The following is a 7,352-nucleotide window of genomic DNA, read 5'->3' as shown; positions in this document are numbered from 1 at the left end:
AAGTACAATGCAGGGGCATGACTCCAGATCGAGGCAGGCCTGCACCACCGGACAGCTTGATATGCCTTTCCTGCAGCTGGAAAGGCTCCGTGGACTCACCCCAGAGAAATCTAGAAGGTGAGCATGGGGCCTTGCTTGGCTACGGCCTTGGGGTTGGCTTCCCCCTCCACACTTTGCTGGAACAGAGGATACAGGAATGTTTTCTGGGGACCAGATTTGGTAGCGGCATGCACACTCAAGAGGCTGGCATGGAGCCATTTGCAGTCCTGGCCAGGAAGACTGAGATTCTGTGGAGTGAAAACTAGACACCAGGTTTGTGGAGGCAGGAGAGAAGTAGGCAGAGGAAAACCTATCTCCTACATCACAGGAGCTATGGTCCAATATTCCAGGTGAGGATCTCAGAGGAACCAAAGAAAGTGCCCAGGAGAACAAGCCAGCTTAAACAATAGACGGCCAGGGCCAGAGATTGTGACTCCTGCTGCAGCACACTCTACACACAACACACACACACACACACACACACACACACACTCCAGACGTGCACTCAGGAGCAGAAACCTCCATACACTACTGGGAGGCACGTCAGCTCCCGGAGAGAGTACACAGGGGGCCCTGCTAGAGAAGAGATCTTAACTCTAAGTTGTGAGTTTTGACTACTTGAATCTGCCCCCTTTGCTTACTGTGTAGGACACAGGTTTTTAATGAAAAGTAAGCATCGTTGGATGTATAATCACATAAAGGTGATCCGGCTGGTCAAAAGATTCCCTGAGTTCCTTTGTGTGGCATAAGGGAAGGAATCTCCCCATAGAGCAGGCTTACAAAAAGGTGTTGACGGTGAGAAACGCGTGAGATATGTCCAGACCTGTAGAGAATTTTAATGAGTTTATCTGAGACAAACTGACAATTGCCGGGAAGCAAAATCTCTGCGGATTAAGAAAACGCTCCAGAGAATGGCAGGCCACAGGAATGGCTGATAATAAGGCATTCAGATTTGGAATCGTAGGATGTCTTTTTATTGCTTCGAGATCCTGTGCAAATCTGTAGTCTTTCTGATTGGGTTTCTTTACTGGAAGGATCGAAGAATTATAGGGGCTCATACATGGAATTATAAACCCCCCACCCTTTTAAGGTAGTCTTGTCTAACAAGCTACTTTTGGCTACTGCAGCTGGTCTTAAAGGAAATTGGCAAATATTAAGTAGAGGCTTAGTATTGACAACATTAGTTTTAATACGAGTGATGGACTTCGTCTTGCCAATATCTGTAGCGGAAAAGGCCCAAAGTTGGATCAAAACATCCTGTAACGAACATTCAGTCAGTCTCAAGACTGGTTTCCTTTCTTGGAGGCACCTTTAAAATCATTATTTTCCTAATTTGTTCAGGCTCTGATTCATTTAGTTTGGATACATTTCGCCCTTCTGGGAAAAGGATATGTGGGCATTCCCGGTTTCAAAAAAGTCTCACTGTATCAGGTGCATTGGGGCAGCTTTGACTAGCAAAAATTATGTTCCTCATAACATTCCCTAACTGGAAGGGAACAGGCTCTGAATCAAAAACAGACATCGGTGGATTAGCTTTCCCCACCATTTGTACAGAAGCCTAGTCTGAGGGAGAGGGCAACTTAGTTGGGTGGAGCCAAGAACAGATGAAGTAGCCCCAGTACCTCCAAGGGCCTCAGTTGTTTCTCCGCTTCTGGTAATTTCAATTTCTCCCAACGTATCGGTGACGAGAAGGGGAAGTGCCCTCTCACGGCCCTGGGAGCAGCCCTGCCCTCGCTTCTGGTTTTCTTTTTCTAAATCCCATGTCAGTTATCTACGATCTTTCAGCTGACCTGACTTTTTACACTAAAAGCAGACTCCTCTACAGGAGTTTCCCAGCAAGCCTTACTTAGTAATTCTGTGGCTTTGCTCTCAGAAACCAGCAGGTGCGTTAATTGGGATAAGTCAGAATAGCCAGGATCATATGTTCGAACAGTTCAATCAAATTCCTGTGAGAAGTCGTCAGGGGCCCGGAGTGGGTCGTGAGGCTCTTCGGTAGATTCCTTAGTTCTGTTCTATCTAGATCAAGGAACATATACAGTCGTTGGTTGCCTCTGCCTGAGACAGCTTCTTCCAAAGGAAGCTGCTGAATTTCTGATTGTTGTTATTATTTTTTCTAGTCTAGCCTGGTCTGGTCTTCTACTCCGAGTGTCCCCGAGGTCAGTAGAGAGCTTCGGTGGAGATGGCGCAGAAGAGTGAGGGGAACAGGACGAAAGGAGAGTGAGTCCACACAACAAAGCAGAGGGTACAGCAGGGCAGTTGGAGAAGAGGAAAGGGGTGTGTGTGCTGGCTCTGAACAGCTTCAGAAGCCTTTAGTTCAGAGACAACCTCTAGAGTGTCCTTATTAACTTCCCAGAGAGAAGGAGGTCTCTCTGTGCTCCATTTCAGAGGCTTCTATTGGCCAGTCGAGGTAAGCTTCCCATTCATTTGGTTTGATTTTAGAGCCCGCTTTTTCTAACTGTGCACGAAAAATTAATTTAGGTTTCTGAGAACTCCATTTTGGCCATCTCAAGTCGATATCACTTCTAGTTAAATCTTCCCATTTCTGTAAGTACTTGCAAGTAAAAGTTCCCTAGGAATTGTACGTCTGCAGGAGTATGATGGGGGCTGGGGGCTTGTCGGCCTTGGAGGCACGATCTCTCATCTTACTTTTATTTCAATGAATAGTAGTACATAGATTTTTGTGTCCTAACACACACATTTATTTATTTATCTATCTATCTATTTATTTATCTATTTATTTATTTACTTATCTATCTATCTATCTATATATCTATCTATTTATTTTTGAGATCTGCAGAGTCTGAACAAATTTCTAGGGATGTTGTGTAGTGGGTTTAAGTGTGATGTTACATCCCAAGCACTTCAATCCTCTCACGTGTCTCGGTTTCTCTCCCCTGTTGTCTCACGCAACTGCGGGGACTCGGAGCGCTCGGAAACCAGCCTTCCTGTGCAGTCCCCGGATGAGAAATTCTTTAATTATAGTTGTGCTGGAATTCCCTATGTGGACAAGCTTGTTTTGAGGGGTACTCTCAAACACCTCCAGGTAGATTCTTCGTCACCTAAGAATAGCAAAATTCGAGCTGGAGGGAGTAAATTCCCTGTATCTTTAGAGCTGAACTGAGTTCAGACTGTCATTTATCTAGCAAAGGTTTTGTTCAGACTTGCAGTAAACAATTCCAACTGAAAAGCCAAAATCAAAAACCAGTCACCCATTTTTTCTTCTGTCCCTGAGTTATGTCGACCCTTGCCCTTAGCCTGGGTTATCTCAACAATTAACCTTAATGCCACCTTGAGGATTTTAAAAAACAGCTCACATAAAGTCAGGGTCTCCTGCCTTAAACTGGGAGGCCTGGAATTCCAAGAAAAGCTCACCCACGTTCACTTGATGCAAAGTGAGGAACTGGTAGGTCTCAATGGGTCCCTGCTGGTACCTAGCACTGGTCTGTAGGGTGGACCTTGGTGGGCTTCTTTGGCATCCTGCCAACTGCGCCAAGTAAATGTCGAGGTAAGAAATGTCCAAATCTGTAGAGAATTTTTATGGATTTACCTGAGCCAAGTTGAGGACAATTGCCGGGAGGCAAAATCTCAATGCATTAAGAAAATGCTCCAGAGAATGGCAATTTTACAGCTTATTTTATACATTAGAATCAAAGAAGACGACGTAAGGAGGGTCACATGAAATCGCTGGTGATAGATTAAGGAGGTGGGAGAAAGCAAAACAGAGAAGACTCTGGGATCGGATAAAAAGTAAAATGGAGAGACACATACATTTTTTACATTAGTGAGTACAAGAGAGTTAATAATTAACATTTACAGCACATAGAGATGATATATAGGGACAAGATAACCGTGAGGGGTTCTGTGGTCTCCCGTGCTCTGGTGCAGCAGGCTCTCTCCTGAGAGGTCTGAAAAAGGAGGGATAACTCTGACATTCCAAGGGTATGTTAACGTGGATGCAAAAAGACAATAGACGGGCTCACTTATGGTAAAGATGGACCATTGTCAAGGAAGCTACAGGCCTAGGATGTGACTACTCCATGACCTGTTTTTAATTAGGAATTTTTATGTTCAGACCATCCTATGTGGTTAATTTCAGTCTCTGAGCTTGCTGGCCTCCCCTGTGCTTGTTAGATTTAGCATGTGGCCCTTTTTTTTGTCTACAAATAGCACTTAGAGACAAAGTTTGGTCCTGATATTTATGGCAGCATTGTTTATAAGAGCTAAAAATTATATTTAACTACTTAATATTTGTTCATCAAACTGCTTACTGTATGATTAGAAAATATTTGATACACATAAAATAATCTTACATAAATTATAACATAATAAAGTGAACACCCATAAACCCAACTAAAGAACAAGAAAAGTATTACTATCCTTTTATTTTTTAAAACTAATCAAGACTTTTATTAGAATTATTTCCTAGGGGGCATTACTCCTTATTAAACAACTAATAAAATATGTGATATTTAGACATACATTTAAAACATAGGAAGACAACCAGTATCTTAATGTATAAGAAGCCAAACTTCAGGAGACAAATGTGTTCAGCATAACTAAAAGAAGCGGGACTCTACTTACAAATTGCTTAATTGGAAAAGAAATTAGTGTTTAAGAAATGTTTTCACTAATGGAAAAATACATTAAAAAAAAAAAAACCAGTGTGTAAAAACATACTGATTTACAAAGCCAAAATATCTCTTAGTTTTAATTCTTGTATACCCTAAGTGAGGTGCATATTACATGAAAATAAGATGTTAAATGTTCATCAATATGTAAAGAAGGAATTCAGTTGCTCAAGTACTAGGTACAACTTCATATTCTTTCACTCTACTCCCGGAATTGCGAGTGGACTTAAAAAATTTTTTATCAACTACTACCTAAGGTTATTGACAATGACAAGTGGTATCACTGGACATATTGTGTCATTTATTTCTCTTATTGCTTTTATCACTATAGTACAACATAAAACTTTTAATCCAATATTATATGTTCCTATATTCAAGCTAATTAGTATCTAAAAAAATAAACCTCTAGATATAAAGTTGGTAGTTTTAGGGCTAAGTAAACAGTAACCAAAGTCTTAAGTTTTTTCCTCATAAAGAGAATAAGATGGACAAAGGTTTTCTTCTTTCTTTTGTGAGCTTGCTTCATATTACTCTGTTGTGTTCCCTTTTTTCCCAGTAAAAAACAAAACAAAACAAAACAAAAACAAAACTCCAAAGAGATACAAAGATGGTGAATGGCCCCCAGCCATCATTATAGATTTGTTTCTGTATAAGCCAAAAACTTTTGAATGTAGATCTTTAGTTCTGGCAGCAGATTAGAATGAATTCTCAAAAGTTCACATTTTCTCAAAAAATTTCAACTGGCAAGTTTTCACACTATAAGTCATATACTTTTCATCCATGTGCTCCCGCAAATGTACCTCTCTCTCCAATTCATCCTCTTCCAAAGGATCATACACCTGGTCTAAAAGTTGAATCTCCAGGCCATGGATTACATCAGCTCTCAAGACTTCTACTATTGTGATCTTTCGGAAGTTGGTATAACTAAAGGCAGCTCTTTAAAATGGAGTTCCTCTGTCTCTTCCACAACTTCCCCATGAAGTGGTAGCGCATCCCGATGAAGTTTAAATTCTGACACTGGGAGATATTCACAGCTCTCCTTAGAGTCCAGTTTTAGGGTCTGAGTCGTCAATTGTACCAAGTCACTCATTTCATTTGTATAACCTTTCCTTTTCCTGGAATCCCAATCTGATTTTTCAGTTGAACTTGAAGAACTCACTCCTCCTCAGAGAAACAGTGCATAAGCTTCCTTTCCTGAGCAAAGCTTCATTCAGCATGGGGCAGGGGTGGGCTGCCTTCTTGTGGCTCCCCTGGCCTGGCTGCACTCAGAGAAGCTCCCCTCATTGAAGGGCCTGAGGGTGCTAGCTCTCCCTGTGACTGCTTTAGTCACTTCCTCTCTCTTGCTGATAATGGTTGATTCGTTGATGACAACATTTCACTGATTCTCCAACTGCTCACAGACCCAGTGATCACTCTGCTTTGGCTTTCAGTGTCCTTTTGGGTCGTTGTGACATCTACGTTTTCAACAGAGGGAAGAGAAGGCAAAAGTCGAGGAGTAGCCTCTTGGAACTGTCTCATTTCCTCACTGGGTTCAGTCTGTTTTCTCCTGCCATCGTTGTCGAGACAGGGAAAGTGCAGACCCAGAGCTGTGTGGCTGTAAACCTGGTGGATTCTGTCCTCTTTTTCTGTAATACATTCAGCAGCAACTTGATCCCGGTCCTTTGGCATTTGGTCTTTATTTAGGGGCTGCAGAGGCTTCACTGGCTCATTCCTTTCCCCAGTGACATCATCAGAGGACCATGTAGGAATTAGGTTTCCAGGTTGAGTACTCGACCCAGTGTTATCCTGCAGCCTCTCCTTCACTTGAGAAATATTGCATTAACTTCCAGCTCATTAGAGGCATCTAAGTGTCTTGGATCATTTTCTTGAACTAAGCCATTGCGCAAATCTCTTTCTATAGTTAAGATATCAATATTCATTCTACCAATTGTGGCTAGCGATTCTGTAGTCTGGTTCATGTCCAGTTTGCAGGTGTGGACTCAGGTGTCTTCCAGGAACCACTAACTGACCATGTGTTTCTCCTGGGATAAACCTTTGTCTTCTTTGCCCATTACATAACATCTTGGAGCCCTCAGAAGAGTGTTTGGGGGGATCTACTTCATGATTTGTTTCAGCCTTATCCAGGAACCGCAGAATTTAGAGTCACCATTTTTAATGTTATTTTTGGCGGTATTTGCCTTTGTGGCCTCCTAAACCAAGATGACTGGCGCTTTATGTAAGGCTGCCTCCGGATGCTCCTAACAAAGGGTCTTTCTTCAGGCCTTTTGCTCAGCGTTGTTCTTATCAGTTCTGCCAGCTCTGGGCTACCAATTTTTGGCATTGGTGGCAGCTTTCCTTCAATAATCCAATAAACTGAAGAATTCATGTCTTTTGCATTGAAAACATGCTTCGGGGTGGCCATTTCATAAGCACAGCATCTCAGATCTCAAATATCCGACTTACAGCTGTAGGAGTTGTTTGAGAACACTTCGGGAATCATGGAGTAGGCCGTGCCAATGAGGGTGCTAGCCATGTCACAGTGGTTCTCTAACACTTCGGCAATTCTTAGGTCACTCACTTTGATCATGCTTATTTTCGTTAGGAAGACATTTTGAGTTTTCAGATCTTGGTGAAGGATCTGTTTTTCATGCAAATATTGCAGGCATATCTATCTGAAAAAAACCACTTCACCACCTGACTCTCAGG

General features: G+C 42.1%; 1 pseudogene; it reads right to left on the bottom strand.

Moving 5' to 3' along the window:
- Positions 1-5,383: 5,383 nt before the first annotated feature.
- The window catches only part of LOC102894795, a 2,457-nt pseudogene continuing 488 nt past the window's right edge, over positions 5,384-7,352 (bottom strand).

The sequence above is a fragment of the Pteropus alecto genome, unplaced genomic scaffold (assembly GCF_000325575.1).
Source record: "Pteropus alecto unplaced genomic scaffold, ASM32557v1 scaffold100, whole genome shotgun sequence".
Taxonomy (NCBI): Eukaryota; Metazoa; Chordata; class Mammalia; order Chiroptera; family Pteropodidae; genus Pteropus; species Pteropus alecto.
This window is presented reverse-complemented; position numbering and strand designations above follow the sequence as displayed.